The sequence below is a fragment of the Diorhabda carinulata genome, chromosome 3, assembly GCF_026250575.1.
Source record: "Diorhabda carinulata isolate Delta chromosome 3, icDioCari1.1, whole genome shotgun sequence".
NCBI lineage: Eukaryota > Metazoa > Arthropoda > Insecta > Coleoptera > Chrysomelidae > Diorhabda > Diorhabda carinulata.
Window position 1 is genome coordinate 23,090,001 of NC_079462.1, and position 17,410 is coordinate 23,107,410.

Here is a 17,410-nt window from a genome sequence, read left to right on the forward strand (position 1 = left end):
TCCTAAATCTTCCTAAATCAGTTGAGGAAGCGTTTGATATCTCCTTCATTGTTGCTCTGGACCATTTACGACCATTTACCGGTGAGTAAAACGCGTGTGTAAGAGAAACGCGGAGTTTAAATTGAGCATTTTACACGGGTGTTTTTCCGGTCGCATGCAGTCGCGATAGTTGACGTGTCGGCGTTTAAAACGCGTGAGGTTGCGTAAAAAACGCCCGGCGGTTACTGCATTCTATACCCCTTTGAATGTCTTCAAAAGTTGTATGACATTTATGACGAGCGACATGGGGTCGAGCGTCAGAAACATTACTCCCTCCGTTAATCGTTCTCTCAGGCGATACTAGATTGCTTTCTGAAATTTGATGAATATTTTACAATTTCTGCTTGAGTTCATTGTCATCCCAGGTTGCATGAAATAGATAAGAGATACCCCCTTCCGATGTCAAAACACAGTCGCCATAACCGACTTCGTTTGTTCAAATTTCTTTGGTGGTGGTGAACCAGAGTGACACCTTTGATGAAATTGTTGTTTTATCTCAGATGTGTAATTAAAACACTTACGTTTCATCTCCAGTGATGATAGAGTCCAACAACCTCTACTTGTTGCCTACCTCCAAACATTGTGTGCGCTGCTACTTGTATGCGTTAGACAGGATCCGAGGATCTTCCGAGCACTCACTTTGGGATTACTCAACGTTTCCGTTTAAAGTTCTTTTAATTGTGCCATTGGGACCTTCAGAAATGCGTTCAACAATTACACGCATAGTGAACCTCCGATCTATGAGTAGCTCACGTTATCTTCTGAACAACAGTATCCGAAACCGGGAGTCTTCAGCAAAAGATCTGCACAATTAGCGAACGTGCTGTACGGACAGAAGGGTCTCCACGAGTGGTAACTGTCTTCCATGGAGAACTCGAATTACTGCTCGAATCTTACACTAGGCGTTAACATCGACTAACACTTCCTAATGCCGACAAGCAAACACAGAGCGACGTCTCGAATCGCGGATGGCATGCTAGAGAGTGAGTGAAACAACTGCGCACGGCATTGTTTTCGAATTTAGCATAGCACCTTCCCTCTGGGCTGTAGCTCATTGCGAATCTTACTTTTGGTACAAATTTCGTAAAATAGCAAAGCAGGAATGAAAACTTCATTAGAAAAGCCAATCAGATAATTCATCACATAATAATCACAAATTATTTGAAATACTTCTATCCTTAATGTCCATATTGCTATCACGTTAACTATCCCTGTAAGTATAGTTCAGGAGCGGCTGGTTTTAGTTTTAGTTCCATTCAGTTACCCTTTTTGTTTGATAATATTTCTCAATTTCTGATTTTTTCCATTCTCCATATTTCAAAATTTCTGAAATTATTAAAAATTTAGAATAGCAATGAAATCTGCCAAATTGCGTAAGTGATAGGTAGCAACCTGTTTCAACGACTATATTTTTCGAAATTATTGAGTTATTTTTATCCTTTACAAAGCTGTTTCCGCACGTTCCAGGTGTCTTTCTTCGTTTGCTAAACAATACATGGCGAAATCTGTCTGATACTGCTTAAGGGGCCATGTCTATCTGCAATTTGAGTCTCGTGTCTACTCTTGTGACAATTTTTAATTAGGTGGAGATTTATCATTAGTTTGTTGCTTGACAAACAATGATTAATTTAATAATAATCTTGATCGTTAGCCCCACCCTTATTAGGCAATATTTATTGTTTACGCTTTACTATTGTTCAATTCTATAAATTGATAAGCGTTCCTTGAAATACCTTAAAAACAGTTTAATTCAATTGTCTTTTAATAAAAAAAATTTTTGTCAATGGCACCTAAACTAGGGGAGCAGAATAATCCTTCTTCACATTTTAGTGTCGGATGCAAATGTAAAAGTGATCTTTTTCTAAAATTGGGGCATTATAAAATCGGTAGGCCAGACATGATTTTATCAGACCGTCGAATTGGGCTAAAACGAATATCTGAAGCTAAACCTAAAAAGGATATCAAAATATTCCATAAGAACGCGTTCAGCTTATAGTTCACGTCAATTTGGACATGAGAAAAATTGCTGCAAAATGGATCCCCAAATGTTTGAATGTTGACCAAAAGCGTACAAGGGTAGAAGCATCGCGTTCGATCTGTGCTTGATTTGAAAACGATGGAGACTTCTTAAACCGAATTGTTACTATGGATGAGACTTGGGTACATTTCTACGATCCAGAAACAAAGCAACAATCGATGGAATGGCGACACTCTGGTTCTCCAAGACCTAAGACGTTTCGTGTCCAAAAATCTGCTGGAAAAGTTCTTGCTTCAGTTTTTTGACACTGTCATGGTGTAATCATGATTGATTTTTTGGATAAGAGTAGAACAATAACTGAAGATTACTCTTCGACATTACTAACCACTCTACGGGAAAAATCAAAGAGAAAAGACGCGGAAAGCTATCCAAAGTTGTTTTGTTTTTGCAGGACAACGCCCCCGCACACAAATCTCATGTTGCCATGTAAAAAATTCGTGATTTATGGTTTGAATTACTACCCCCACCCCCCTTATTCGCCAGATTTGGCTCCATCCGATTATAACCTCTTTCATCAGCTGAAAAAAAGTTTGAAAGTTTGAAAATTTTCTTCCAACGAGGAGGTAATGAAAGCTGCGGAGGTCTGGTTTGCGGAGCAACAAAAAACATTTTTTTTTTGAAAGGTCTAGAGACGTTGCAGGTTCGCTGTAATGTATCCAATTAAGAAGAGAATATGTTGAGTAATAAAATATTTGGACATTGAAATTTTGTTTGATTCTATAGTAGGTTAAGAATTTTTCAATATATCCTCCTATTTGTTCGTTCTGTTTCGCAATTTGTTATTATAAAAAAATTGATGATTTCCATTCCGAGTCCATTCAGGCTTTCTACCCAACCGATTTGCTTAATTTTTTTTTCAATGAAAGGTATTGATGCACAGATCAGCCATCAACCATCGGATTTCATCTAATTTTCACCATTCTCAAGTTATACTCAAATGCGATTTCCCCCTGTACATTACTTATGGGAGTTTTTCACATACACACGTTCTATCCTCAATATCTCAGGTTCTATTCAAGATAGAGACTTCGTTTTGGTTTAAGAACACTCGCTGAAACACCTTCTTTCTTTTGATTTTTTGAACACTTAAATCGATTGAGTTGGAGAGGAGCTAGGCACGGACATTCAATGTGTCGTTATGGATTTTTGTAGGTTTTAGGCAATTTTTCTACATTCAAAGATCTATATCTCAGGTTCTAATATAGCTACAGAGTTCGTTCTTTTCTATTAGAATGATTTCTGATATTTATTTAATGGATTCGATGCGAGCGAAGCCGCGGGTAAAAGCTAGTTTGTTATTATTTACCCCAACGCTAACAACGCTCCGTAATCCATTCTACTTTAGTTTTCGATTTTAACGCTCTAGACACGTGTTTCCTGGCGTGGGGTGTACGCCCTACAGGGGGGCAATTCGATTGTAAAGGAGGGCAATTTGAAAATGGACTCGGTGCACAATTGAAAGAAAAAAGTAAATTCTTGAATAATTGCGGCCAATAAATATTATAAATTCGTTTGACAAGACCAAAAAAATATCAACTGGGTTTTTGGCGTCATCAAGTTAACCTCCCTTCGGCACACGGCAGGCTCCGCGAAGAACCCCGAACGCTTTATTATTTTGCTAAACAACGCAGTTGTTCTCATCTGAATCAAAGAACTTCAATTTATGAAGAAGAAGAATGAAGTTGAAGTCATTCGTGAAGAATCTGTGATCCGATGGTGCCTAGCAAATAAAGATTTCGTATTCATTTATCCTTTTTCCACCCTATAGTACCTATAACTACCATCGATTTGGACCCCAAAGACCCTCTCAAAGAAAACCGCTTCATTTTGGATGAAGAAGTGGAATACACAGTACAGAACTGGCTCATTGCCACACGAATTCTTGGAACTGGTCATAGATATAATTGGGTTTCTAATTATATGTTGAAATTTTGGTATATATTGAATGATCAAAGTAACTGTTTCTAGACATTTATGCTGTTTGTAGAAATTCTAATATCAAAACTATAATAAAATGATGCAATTTATCGAAAATGTTGCAATACAACAATATATCAATAAAATATAAAGATTATTTTTCAACAAATATGTTTCATTATTTTTACATTTTTTCAGAGGCACTTTATTAGTGTAAATAATGAATGTTTATGGCAGTATCATACTATCGATCTATATATAGAACAGTCCAAAATCCAAAAGGATTTTTTTTTTGAAACTAACATGGAATATACGTTGCATGAGGATAATCTAGCGATCTTTTTTCAAACAAAATTCCCCTCGTTTTATATCCATTTACTCTAAGAAAATAACTGAAACAAACGACATAAATCCCACTCAGCAATTAAGGTGTTTTTAGTCTAACGTGTACGAGGATGGTCCCAGAAGTACCTGGCCTGATCTAGAGATGGCGGTAATTTTTTGAAAAATACCACTGTATTAGAAAGTACGCAATCTAAACAGCAAATGTTTCAAGTTTGAAGACACCACGTTGTTCAGTATTTGTTTGGCAGCCTTCAATAGTGAACGTTTTCAGTGATTTGTAAAATTGGTAATTGTCATGTTATAACTTTCATTTGAAAGGCGTTAGCCCAACCAATATAAAAGCTGAACTAGATTATACTGTGATTCTACTGCTCCTTCGTTATCAATAGTAAAATAATGGATATCAGAGTTTAAAGGAGGCCGTACCACTTGCGAAAACCAGCGTCGCAATGGTCGACCAAATGAGGTGACGACTCCTGAAATGTTAAAGAAAATCCACAAAACTGTACTGGATGATCGTCGTGCGCGAGCTAGCAGACATAGGCATTTCAAAAAATACGGTACATCGCACATTAACTGAAAATTTGGACATGAGACAGCTGTGCGCAAGATGGAAGCCGCGTTTGCTCTTCACGTAACAAAAACAGCGTCGTGAAGATGTTTTCATCGAATGTTTGGCAATGTTTTACAGAAAAAATGCCGAATCTTTGCGCCGTTTCATAACCATGGATGAAACGTGGGTCCAACACTTCACACCCGAAACAAAAGAACAATCAAAACAATGGACTGAAAGGGGAGAACCGGCCACAAAAAAGGCAGAGATCGCTCCATCTATGGGTAAGGTCAAGGCGTCGGTTTTTTTGGGGATGCGCGTGGGATAATTTTCATTTACTATCTTGATTATTGCAACGTTTCAGCGAAGAAATCAATCAAAAACGGCGGCATTTGGGTAACAAGAAAGTGTTGTTTCAAAAAACAATACATCAGCTCACAAATTCATTATTACAATGACCAAAATGAATGAATTAAAGTTTTAATTGCTACCTCATGCATCCCATTCGCCAGATTTAGATTCGCCTCAGATTATTTTCTGTTCCCAGACTTGGAAAAATGGTTTGGTGGTCAAACATTTTCCAGCAATGAAGAGATAATGCGGGCAGTTAATAGCTTGACGATTATTATAATAAAAAGGGGAACGAACTTATTGAACATCGCTGGGAAAAGTATATGGAGCTGAAAAATAAATATTATTTTTTCCAAAATTGTTTTGTTTTTTATGTTAGGCCAGGTACTTTTGGGACCATCCTCGTACACATCTAAATTTGAAGTTACCTCTAGTATTTCATTTGTACAGTTTTATCAAATCGATGCCAACAAAATCATGATTTTATTTAGTACAGTTCTCAACCAAATATTACTCAAGTTTTTGATTGTATTTGTTCCTTTCGTGTAAGGTTCGCTTCTCTGAGTTTTCCTAGACATTTTGTACTGGTTATATTTGTCTGTAGTTCTCCCAAACTATTTTCATTCTCTATTTGTGTAACCATGTTTACGTGGTGAGAAATAGGTGAATAGTTTGATTGAATACAAAGTGATGAAGTTACATAGAATTATAATCAATTTCTTTAAAATTACTTTTATTCATAACAACATTGAACCCTATGACTGCATCTTTAGTTTTCTTTCGATATAACATTCATACATTGCTATCTAAACGTATTGGTACATTTTCTATTTTCTGGGAGATCCCGTTGCATGGTACTGAATTTTGTGAGTAAAGTGGTCTTTTGATTTCCCTCATCTGAATAGTTCAATGACAATTTTCTTGTTTTTTCGCTAAGAGACGACCGAGGAATTATGATAATTTGTTACGAGTCGTCTATTCCTTTCACGAAACGCGATCCTTAAATTCTTCAGGGTATAAACCTCAAGCATTTGTATGTTTTAGAAGGTCATGAATATGCACAACTGAATATGTACGTACTACAGTATGTAATAAGTTCATTGTACTTAAAACCTGTACAGAATGGAATTTTTGTTATCAAAATTTTAACTTTACCAGCTGCCCTTGCATTATATTGAACTGCTTTTACGAAATATTTGTATTCAAGGATTATACGATAACAAAATGTGTAACTAGTTTATTTTCGTTAATTCTTCGAGCCACTCCTTGAGATTTCTTAAATAACCTTCTAATAAAGTAGATACCTACAGAGAGTGAGAGTGGCCAACGGTTTCTTAGAATATTTACAAACCATTCTTTTAAGTCCATTTGTTTTGCAATATGCCCTAAGGTGATAAGCTATTGCTTGGACTTACAGAAATGTGAAGACATAGCACCCATGCACTTATATTACATAATCATACTAATATTCTATAATTGTGTAGGGATAACAAAATCTACTTTTAACTATATGAGTCTACTTGTTTCATTATTTCAAGATGCTGCTCTGCACTGCTCCGTTTGGTTAAATAAATCTGAATTCTACAATCACTTGTTAACTGATTTAGTTTGGATGTATCGAACATTTGGTGCTCCAGTAATATTGCAATCGAATAATGGTAGAGACTTCAGTAATTAAGTCATATCCGAAATATGCGCCATGTGGAAATTTGTTAAGTTTGTACGTGAGAAGCCTCTTCACAGTCACAAGGCTCCATTGTAAGGGCCAACCATGATTTACACAATAACTACATAGATGAACGATAAAGATACAAATAAATAATCAGAAGGTTCACTCTTTGTTAAGTTTTCCAAGAATGCTTCATACCACGAAGGAATATGCCATGAAGCCATGTTTGGCATTAAATCAGAAAGAGGCGTAGCGTATTTTTTGTCTAGGGAACAAATCACAAATAACGAAACTGAAGAACAACTTGAAAATATTGCCAAAACTTTTGAAACCGGGAACAGTTTGAATAAACTAGTAATATTTTGAATAAAAAGGGTGGTTAGTCATACCGAAAATCACATTCCAAAAAAAATATATTAAAGACTTGTAATCTACCACGTCTTCACATCAAGTTTTGACTGAAAAACACGAGTACCCTCAGGCATTACACACGTAATCAGTTCGTAATTTATAAAGAAGAGTTACTTTCCATAGATGACATTTATTTTCAAGAAATTTCGCCGCAGGAGGAAGAAATTCTTCATAAATAAATGCAGTTGTACAAGCAAATGCTCTGTGCAATTCAAAGTGTACTTTTAGGTTGTTGCAGTAAATATAAGATTTGAATAATATAATTTAGTTTTTTATTACTATTAATTTATTTTCTCATTTAGAACGTACTATAAAATTAACTAAGTTTTTAATTTATATTATTTTCCTTTTTCATTTTGAATAAAGATTCTATGTGTTTAAAGTTGTAAATATAAATCTCGAACATGTTCCAAATTCACCATTAGTGTATGGTGAATGTGGACATTTACCGGTGTAAGTCAGAAATAAGGGTATTTAACCTATATTTTGGATATATACCAAGCGGCTATGAGAATGTTAACATTTACCGGTGAAATTTTACACTATCCAGATTTCGATGTTCCACCGTACATATACATATACAGTACATAACAATTATAGTGAAGTCGTTCAGTACCGTCCCACAATGCTATACTTATCTTCAAAATCGTTCGTTGTAGAATCTCTTTTACCGAATAATTGTGCAGTGATTTGTTGGTACGAAAACGCCTGCAAATGTTTTCATGGACATGGAAAAATTTTGAGCGCTAATCGTCTGCATTGCATCTTCAACGTGAAAAACGTGCCGTATCAATTTGTGTATGTAACAATTGATGGTTGACTTGAGTTATTATAATAAGAGTGAGAAATTATTTCCCACTATAATTGCGGATATGTCTCGTTTCGTGAATTTTGAGAATATAATAACGCTGAAAAAAAATATAGAATCGGTAGAAAAGCTGAAAAAATGAAAAAGCTTCACGCATTCATGAAAAAACGCTCACACGGTTAGTGGAAACTTTGTAAAAATCATAGCTTCGAAGCCGAGGTATTCGCTATGATGGAATCCAAACGCGCAATACACAATCGACGCCACAGGAACACAGTCATTTCTGCTCAGACAGCAGAGCTGCCATATAAGCTATAACAGCTGTAAATACTGCTCTAGGCTAGTGCTGGAGTGTAAGAAAGTCCTTCAAAATCTGGTGAATGATGGCTCTCCGGCAACAAAGGCAATTCACTCACCAAACTGGGATCGGCGAACCCACCAATGGGCGCAGAATCCATCCTTGGTGTGGCCACAAGCGCTGTCATCACGTCTCTCAACAGCCTTCTCGTAAGAAGGGCTCGGCAAAGATGGATGGAGACATCTGGCATGAGACAAGCGAAGGCCCATATAGATGGACCTCGCTCGACTCTCACCAAACAACTATTCCAACTAAATAGGCGCGAATTCAGTCTAGTCACCTGACTTCTAACCGGACACTGCCATCTAAAACGTCATCATCACACCATAGGCATTACGCATGATCCGGTGTGCCGCTGGTGCATGGAGGAGGACGAAACTGCAGACTACGTTATCTATGAGTGCTCTACATGGGCGCGGTTTACACACCTGGGCAAACCCCACAACCTGCCTAACGATATCAGCTTCTCAAAGGACATCGGACTTTGGTAACGTTAAATGAGGCACTACGGGCCTATCTGAAGGCCTATGTGCTCAATAGCTTCACAGCCGCCCACACCTACGAACTATACAAACTATGTTACGAATTATTCTCCCAAATGATTACAATCCAAACTTCTTCCAAATAATACTCACCTAATTGGGAATATATTTAAGATTATTTTTTATTTTCAATCCATATTGAAGTATTATTCCTTATGATTTTTTGTTTCTGCAGTTTCCAAGATAATTTAAAATGGAGGTTAATAACATAGTAAATAAAACAAACGAGTATTTACTTGGTAAAACAACTCATGTTATCTCTAAGTAGTAGATATTATTAGTTAATCACAATAAATATCAGTGATCATTAAAAAAGTACAAGTAAATAATAAATATGATATGTGTTATTGGACTAAATAAATATATTATATAAAATATTAGAGAATTTTTTCAAATTGTGCTTTTTCGATTTCATGAATCAAGGAGACATCTAGTGGTAAAGCTATTTTGCAGGATTACTTTATTAATTTTCTATGATCTTTCGATCGTAGTGGAGTCTAAAATTGTTATTTTCGAGCACTTTTGGTGGCTGGTATTTGTAGTATGGTGTATAGGTATTGAGGATACCGAACTAGTTGGCTAGTTCTGAGTGAATGATGTTGCACACTTGATTATACCGGTGCAGATAGTATTAGCTAACACACTACAAGCGGGTGTTAGCTAATATATAATATAATATAATATTAAATGGTCTCTCTCTCTCATGTTTGGCTGACACCTTGTGCAATTATCGGATTAAGTCTTTAAATCCTTAATCACATTTTTCTTGTAATAGATGTAGCCATCTGTTGGAAGAGTCTCCGTCAATATGCGGCTGGTAGAGGTCGTGTAATGTCTTTTGTGGCCATTGTTCGAGCTTATAGGTATCTTAAACTCATTTGAAGTCAGATTCTGGCGAAGCGAAGTTCAGAGGTGAGTAACCCTTATCCGCCTTGGATAGGTTTCTGATTTCTTGTAAAAGATTTCACGTAGTCGAAAGTGTACGTTGACAAGGTCAATTAAGCCTCTTCCATCTTCTTTTCTGGGTAATATTGTTCCAATAATAGATTACTTCGTGTGGTAATGGTTATTCTTCAAAATCATTGTTCGTGTTGAGCTCTGAATACCTATTATTATCCTTCTTGATAAAAACTAATTTTTTATGCATTTGCGTATTTAAAAATATTCTTCCCGATCTAGACTCTCCTCGAGGAAACGCGAGTGCGAGAGTGTGGATGGTGCACTCTTGTCCCCTCACCTTGCCTCTTAGTGCTCCATTTCGTATCGGTTTTTCGGGCGCGAGTCAAAGGACGTAAAAATTGAAAATAAAATGGATGACCCGTGAAATCGGTAAGTAGGTAGAGCTACAAATATAAGTACAATTTTTTCTACTTTTTGTGGAGAGCAATAAATAATTTTTGTATTTCATTGTTTTATAGATCTACAGGATTTTTTATTCTAAAATAATTAATCAATGCATCTGAGAACATAAAAAGCTTCAATAAAAACCGTTTTTTCTTTGAACTTAAATGTTGTAGTTGTAGGCGAGCAACTGAGTAAATCGAAAGTGTGGTTGGCTAGGAATCATGCCGCCTACACTCGTCAAGACTTGTAGCCAGAGATAATCTAAGAGGTGCCTCACAAGAGTCTTGAGCTGGCATTTCAGTTTCTTAAATGGTATATAAAAATACGACTTTGACAGCTCTACAAGTTACGTTAACTACCCATTATCATTACATCTAAATAGAGCCTTCATTGGCTTTCAAAAAAATTTGATCATTGTTGTAAATACGAGAGTTGCTCTGAGATATGGCAACACTGATGTGAATGTCAAATCTGACATTGTCATCATAAAGTTTGACATTTTTAATGGTGAACAAGTTGTTTACAGACACTTGAAACATTCATCTTTGGCAAAAAATCAAAATAAATCGCATTTTTATGCGATAATTTTCTATGACTTTTCGCTGCTTTTCTGAATTCAATCATGGTCGCACTTCGCTACAGGATGAATTTCGTGAAGGTCACCTAAAATCTGCTGTTGGGCTATAAAACATCGATGCTGTGCGTAAACTGCTGTTGCAACCTCGTCATGTGACATACCGTGAGATTGAGGCACATTTGGGAAGTAGTTCCACTCGCTTACATTCAATATTGCATGGACATTTGGCTGTCGAAAACCCGTTGGACATCGAATAATTTGAAAATCGCTCAAAAGAAAGCGTCTATAAGATCGTTACAGGCGACGAATCATGTATCTAAGCTTATTAACCCAAAACTAAACAACAATCGACTCTATGGGTCTTTCAAGATTAGCCAAATCCAATAAAAGTTGTTCCCGGACGAATCACTTCGAAGCAAATGGTCGCCTGTTTTTTCGAAGTAACTAGACATGTCAACACCGTTCCATTAGAGCAACGGAGAACGGTCAATTATGAATGTTAGACCAGCATTTGTTTGCCAGAAGTGTTTGAAAAAATCAGGGAAACCAATCGCAGAAGACGAATCATTTTCCACCAAGACAATGCGAGCTCTCACACATCAGTTCAAACAAAAACGTTGTTGAACAGTCAACAGTCATAATTAGTTCCATCGCAAGCAAAAGTGTATTAATCTTAATAGAGAGTATTTTAAAGAACATAAAGCCGTATCCAAGTATAAATATTTGTTATTATTTGTCTATCTCAAAACTTACGGTGCAGCCCTCGTATATAGTAGCTAAGGGTGGACGTATTTTGTTCCTTCTCATATTAAATCATAAGTAGATGAATAGGTTAACATATTCAAGGTTAAAACAATATTCAAAGAAATCACTAAATAGAAATATAATTTATTAATAATAAATTCCTTGCAAACATTATTTTCGTAATTCATCATAAAGTTAATCTATGAAGGGTTTTGATTTCAATTGTAGATAATAATTATGAAATCTGTGTATGATAAGAGAGATTATTGTTGAGAAAATATAAATTGATTTTATAAGGAAATTAACTAATTATCATAAACATGCGATTAATTGGAGCGAATAACCTCATTGACTATCACTCACCAGCATAAATATATACAAAAACAAGTTTCTTAGTTGCCAAAATTGGATAAGAAACAGGTAAAAAATTCTTTCTAAAATCAATCCTAAAATATTTCGACAGGGATATATACAGGGTGAGTCAAATATGGATTGTTCCATCTAGGGCTCTGAAATTTGATCAGAAAATTTATTTATCCTTGGTTAATCTATGTGAAACGTCTAAAAAATAGCTGATTTGTGTGTTTCGTCGTTCTTCAGCTATTCCAATTTTTGTAGAAATTAATAGTAAAGGTTTAATCCCGATGAATCCATTCAATTTAAACAAGTAAAATTCACAGCAGCATTTGAGATATCTTAATGGTGAAGGTCACTTTGGCCAAATTTTTTCCATTAGTTATGTTTCATCCAGGCGAATTATGTCAATTCTGGATAATATTTATCATGAATTGTCTTTAACTGTGAGATAACAAAGTCAAACACAATTATTAAATATTAAAGCAATTGAAGAATAACGAAAATAAATAATAGCAATTGCTCGAATAACTTAAGCGCTGCAGATTGTAACCCTTGGTTCAAGTGATAGTCTACCATATCTTGAAATGTCATATTTAAGTGGCAAACACGTTTTTAATTCAAATAGCATATCATCGGAAGTAGTCGGTTCATAGATATTCCCGTTCTATCTATCTAAATCCCAAAACGCAGGTCAAGATTCTTACGAATTTTCTTCCATTCAAGCGAACTTAAAAAACATAGGGATTACAGTGTCCATAATCTCACCAATCACATTTATATTCAATCGATTTTGACGACCACGGTATGGGAAAAATGCGTAATAGTGAAAGTTATGACTATTCACTAGGCTATTATTTTGGAAAGTAGATACGTCTTTGATTCACATAATTCCTCTGCGACCCATAAACAAAAGCATTTTCTATAGTAAAAGGCATCTCGAAATAAATATTGATGCAGATAAATATGATACAGATGGTACTTGTGCTTTCTAATCATCCTGGAAACATTAAATTGACTTCCACCTGTATGACAGTCAATTTTTCTGGAGATTGTGTTCGGATTCGCGTATTCAACACTATAGAACGAATTTTGCCAACACCATTTGAAAATTTATCTTTTGTGGTAATTTCTGGGCAAATACACTTGACGCCAGAAGGATGACCCAATTTTCCATGTAGAATGTAATCAAACATACTATGTTCCATTTGAAAACGTCTGCTTGGTTTGTTTAGCAAATTTTGGAACAACCTGTATGGATGGTAATAATTTTATACTACACACTTCAAATTTAAAACAAAATTGCCAGACCAACGAAGTTACTAACAAATTTGTTTCTGTTAAAAAGGAAATGCTTGTGACGGAGTTCAAGATAAAATTAATTTCATAGAATCATTTTATTGTTATAGCGATGATGATAAAAACAGACGTTCACTTTTACAGAACCGAATACAAAATTACGTTATTCACAAGAATTATATTAATATCGCATGCTATTCATACTATTAATTTATGATGATATGAAAAATCAGAGTAGATTTCTGTGCGTTTATCTCAAGTTGAGATAATGAAAATACTCTAAACTATCAATAAATGGATGTAACATCTATCTTTATTCAATCTGATATGACACTAATACAATTGAAGAGTCATTGAGCTGAAAAAATACGTCAAAAATGTAGATCTAACAATATTATATCTTTAATATTACATATTTCTGGCACAAAAATTGACATTCTGCTGGTAAGTAGATTGAAAGAAAACAACAGGTCTTACATACAATAGCAACAGAACTAATACGAGAATTCAGGTAAACTGGAGCTTCGATTATCCGAATGTTCGATTATTGGAGCCGGTTTTTGTTATTTTGATGAAATTGAACAAAAATAAAGTTATTTTTCTCAGTACGTCTATATCGAAAGCCATCAGATGTATAAGTGAGGGTCTGTTTAATGAAATTAGGCGTTGAATCCGTATTGGTTTACTTAGAACTGTAGACCGAATTTGTCCATTGCATTTGATTCTGTGAACCCTTTCTGTTCATTTGACTGGTTGTGGATAACCTACTTTCAGTTTCAAATCGTTCTTTGTGACCTCATTTGAGTTCAAACATGTTAACAGAAAGAAAACGTCTAGTTTTTCTCATTAAAAGATTAAATGGAAATTATTCTGCGATGGAAAAAGGTGAATCGGGTACGACATCAGCTATCGACTTCGGTGTTGGTAAATCAACGATAACAGAAATAAAAAATAATTCTTATTCTTTCACCAGGTACGCACAAAATCTTGAAATTGAGACGGGCAGTTCAAATGGTAAAACTATGAAAAAAGCGAATGCTGATTACACTTGGTTTTTGCAAAAACATTCTCCATATCGGAGCCCATTTTGTGTAAAAGAGCAATGGAATTAAACATGAAGCTTAGTGATGAACCAATTTTTATCGCAAGTTCTGGTTGCAGCAGCAGCAGCAGCAGCTTTCGATAACTTGAAGAATTAAGATAAGAAAGTTGAAGAATATGGATTTCGTTTACAATACAGATGAAACGGGCCGTTATTGCAAAGCTTTTCCATCTAAATCGTTGGTATCGAAAAGAAACCGCAGCTCCAGGCTACAAAATGAGCAAGGATCGCGTTATAGTAATGGTGTGCGTCAATGCATCTAGGACACATATGGTTCCATTGTTAATAATAGATAAATCCAGAAAACTACGATATTTTAAAAACGAGAAAATACCGTTAATATACACAAGCCAAAAAAATTTGTGAGTAGACACATAGTGGAATAGAAGGCAAGCTTCTTCTCCTTTTGGACAATGCTCCGGTACATCCATCATCTGAAACTTTGCATAAGGTGTTTGGGGTGGAGTTATTGCTCCCTAATGTAACTTCTCTAGTTCAATCTATGGATCAGAGGGTAATCGAAACATTAAAGCTACTGTACCGAAAAAAGCTCATGCGTCGTCTACTTTTAGATGATACAAATAACGAAAAAACTATTTTTTCTACGGAAAAAAAATCATATAAAAGACAGCAGTTATATGTTGGTAAAAGCATGGAATGAAGTTGAAATCTGCACTTTGTATTGTCATTGAGTAAAATATTGAAACCATCCAAAGATGAAATCGAAATCCGCGAGCATGATAATGAAGTTTCATCGGAAATTGTGGATTAAATGAGTAATATTAGTATTTTCGTGGGTTGTGATGAACATAACGTGAATGAATGGCTTTCAGTGAGGAACCAGAAGAAGATGACTCAGGACAATCTTATGGAAAGCACTCCAAGTACTGAATTCGAACATCAAGAAGAGTCGTGCCTTACGCAGTTATTACAACTAAAGAGAATACTTAGCTGCTATGAAGAATCGACATTAAAGCAGACAGCATTAAATTTTGATAAAGCTTTCATTAGATACACTTTGATCATTTTTTTGCATACACGTAAATACATATTTTTGTTCTTTTCATTTGATACATGTAGCTATATTAAACATTGGACTTCATAATACTTGTTTATACTTGTTTCTTTAGCATGCACATCTTATGTTTATATAAATAAACCAACTTTTTGAAAGAAAGTTGTTGTTTCAAATCTTCCTTTTCCTCATTATATATAAAAAAATAAATACACAAAAAATAGATGAAAATTTCCATTATCCGACCTCTAACACCATTAGTTCGGATAATCGACGTTCTACTATACTACGTAATTCAAAGTTGAAATTTTCTGTTAGAACCTTTTTACTGCGACGCCATACTATAGTCGGATCAGTGAAGTTTTCCTGGCTTAGCCCCATTTTAGTAGGTCTAGATTAATGTTTATTGCTTGCGGACCATCTCTAAAGTCTGCTGCAACTGATTAAAATAGTCCCATAAACGCATTCTAATGGATTTCTAAATTATTGATAAAGTAATCCTAGCAGTGAAAAGGCACACGAGTCAAAATCTGTAACTACAAGGCAACATCAGTCAGAAGTTGTAAGATGATGGCGATATCGACACAAAACAAATTTTAACCATTGTTAAAATGTAAAAAGCTTTATATGTCTGGCTATATGCAGCAAAATGTATATTTTGTTAGATTTATATACATTTCTAATAGTTCACAATTGTAAGAAGAAAAGCAATATATCTTCTCTTTCGGGGTCACTTTATTAGAGCACACATTTTTTAGAGTTATTTATCCACAATCACATTTAGTACTGAGAGAATCTATAATATATGAGTTATGCCTAAAATGTACGGTAAACTATTAGAAAAGAAACAAAACAGAAGATACCAATAAATTCCTAGTTTTGCAAAACGTTTCCCTTTTAGGAACTCCTCCATGCGAGGAAACAAAAAGAATTGCACAGTCGCTAGGTCAGGGAAGTACGATGAATGATTGAGAACAGAAACGCCACACTGACACTGGTCCAAATATTGGAGCACGCGAGTTGCAGAGTGAGTCAGCGTGTTACCGTTACTTTTTGGTCTGGATACTTCGTAGCAACCATGTCAAAACTTCGTCGTAGAATGAAGCGTTCACGGTTTGACCCACACGAATTCCTAATGGATTATTCCACCTTTATCGAAGATGGAAATCAATCAAACAAAACATTGTCTTGACAGATAATAAACAGCATTCTACTCCAGGATGGATCCCGATCGCACTTGGTCATGAAAACACCAATAGTTTCCTTCTTTTTAACATTTTATATATGCGGCAAAAATTGAGAGGAGATCTTACTTTTACCCAAATAATAGCGATCAATGGTACGAACCGTGTGCCTGTTAATACCTACTCAATTCCTCCGTCTTTAATAATACCTACAGTCAGTCGCCCATTCCTTATCAACATGTTTCGTTCTCACTCAATCATGTCTGGTGTTCTGCTTGTCATCGGCCGACTCGAGCGTGGTTCATTGTCAGTCGTTTCCTTCTCGTCAACAAAAGACATATTCTGGTGACGGCTTCCGAATCGTACATTTTCATTAACATTTCATTTGTGTCCGTTGTTATTTTCTCTAATTTTTATTTCCTGTTCACTCATTCACGCATTTAAGTTTTAATTTATCTCGTGCATAATTAGTTTTCCTCATTTTTTTCTTATCCATTGCCACGGTCACCATTTCTGTCTTCATTAACCGTTTGTCAGCGAGAATTTTCTATATAGAGCAGTCCTATGTGGTTAATGGTCTTCATTTACTCCCAAATTTTCTCATTTTTCATACGTTCTAGATGGCGTAGTTTTTCAGTTGTGACATTACAATTTCGTATCTAATTTTATAACTTTCTCTGTTGGTTGCGTTTTGCTCTCAAGCCTCTCCTTCAGTATCATACTTTCGCAGCCAAAATTGAAATAAACAATGTTAATTCCA

At 35.4% G+C, this 17,410-nt stretch overlaps 1 protein-coding gene across 1 annotated transcript in view; it reads right to left on the bottom strand.

The window, feature by feature from the left end:
- LOC130891654 (UNC93-like protein MFSD11) overlaps positions 1-17,410 on the bottom strand; it is a 33,299-nt gene that overhangs the window by 13,828 nt on the left and 2,061 nt on the right. The window lies entirely within an intron of this gene.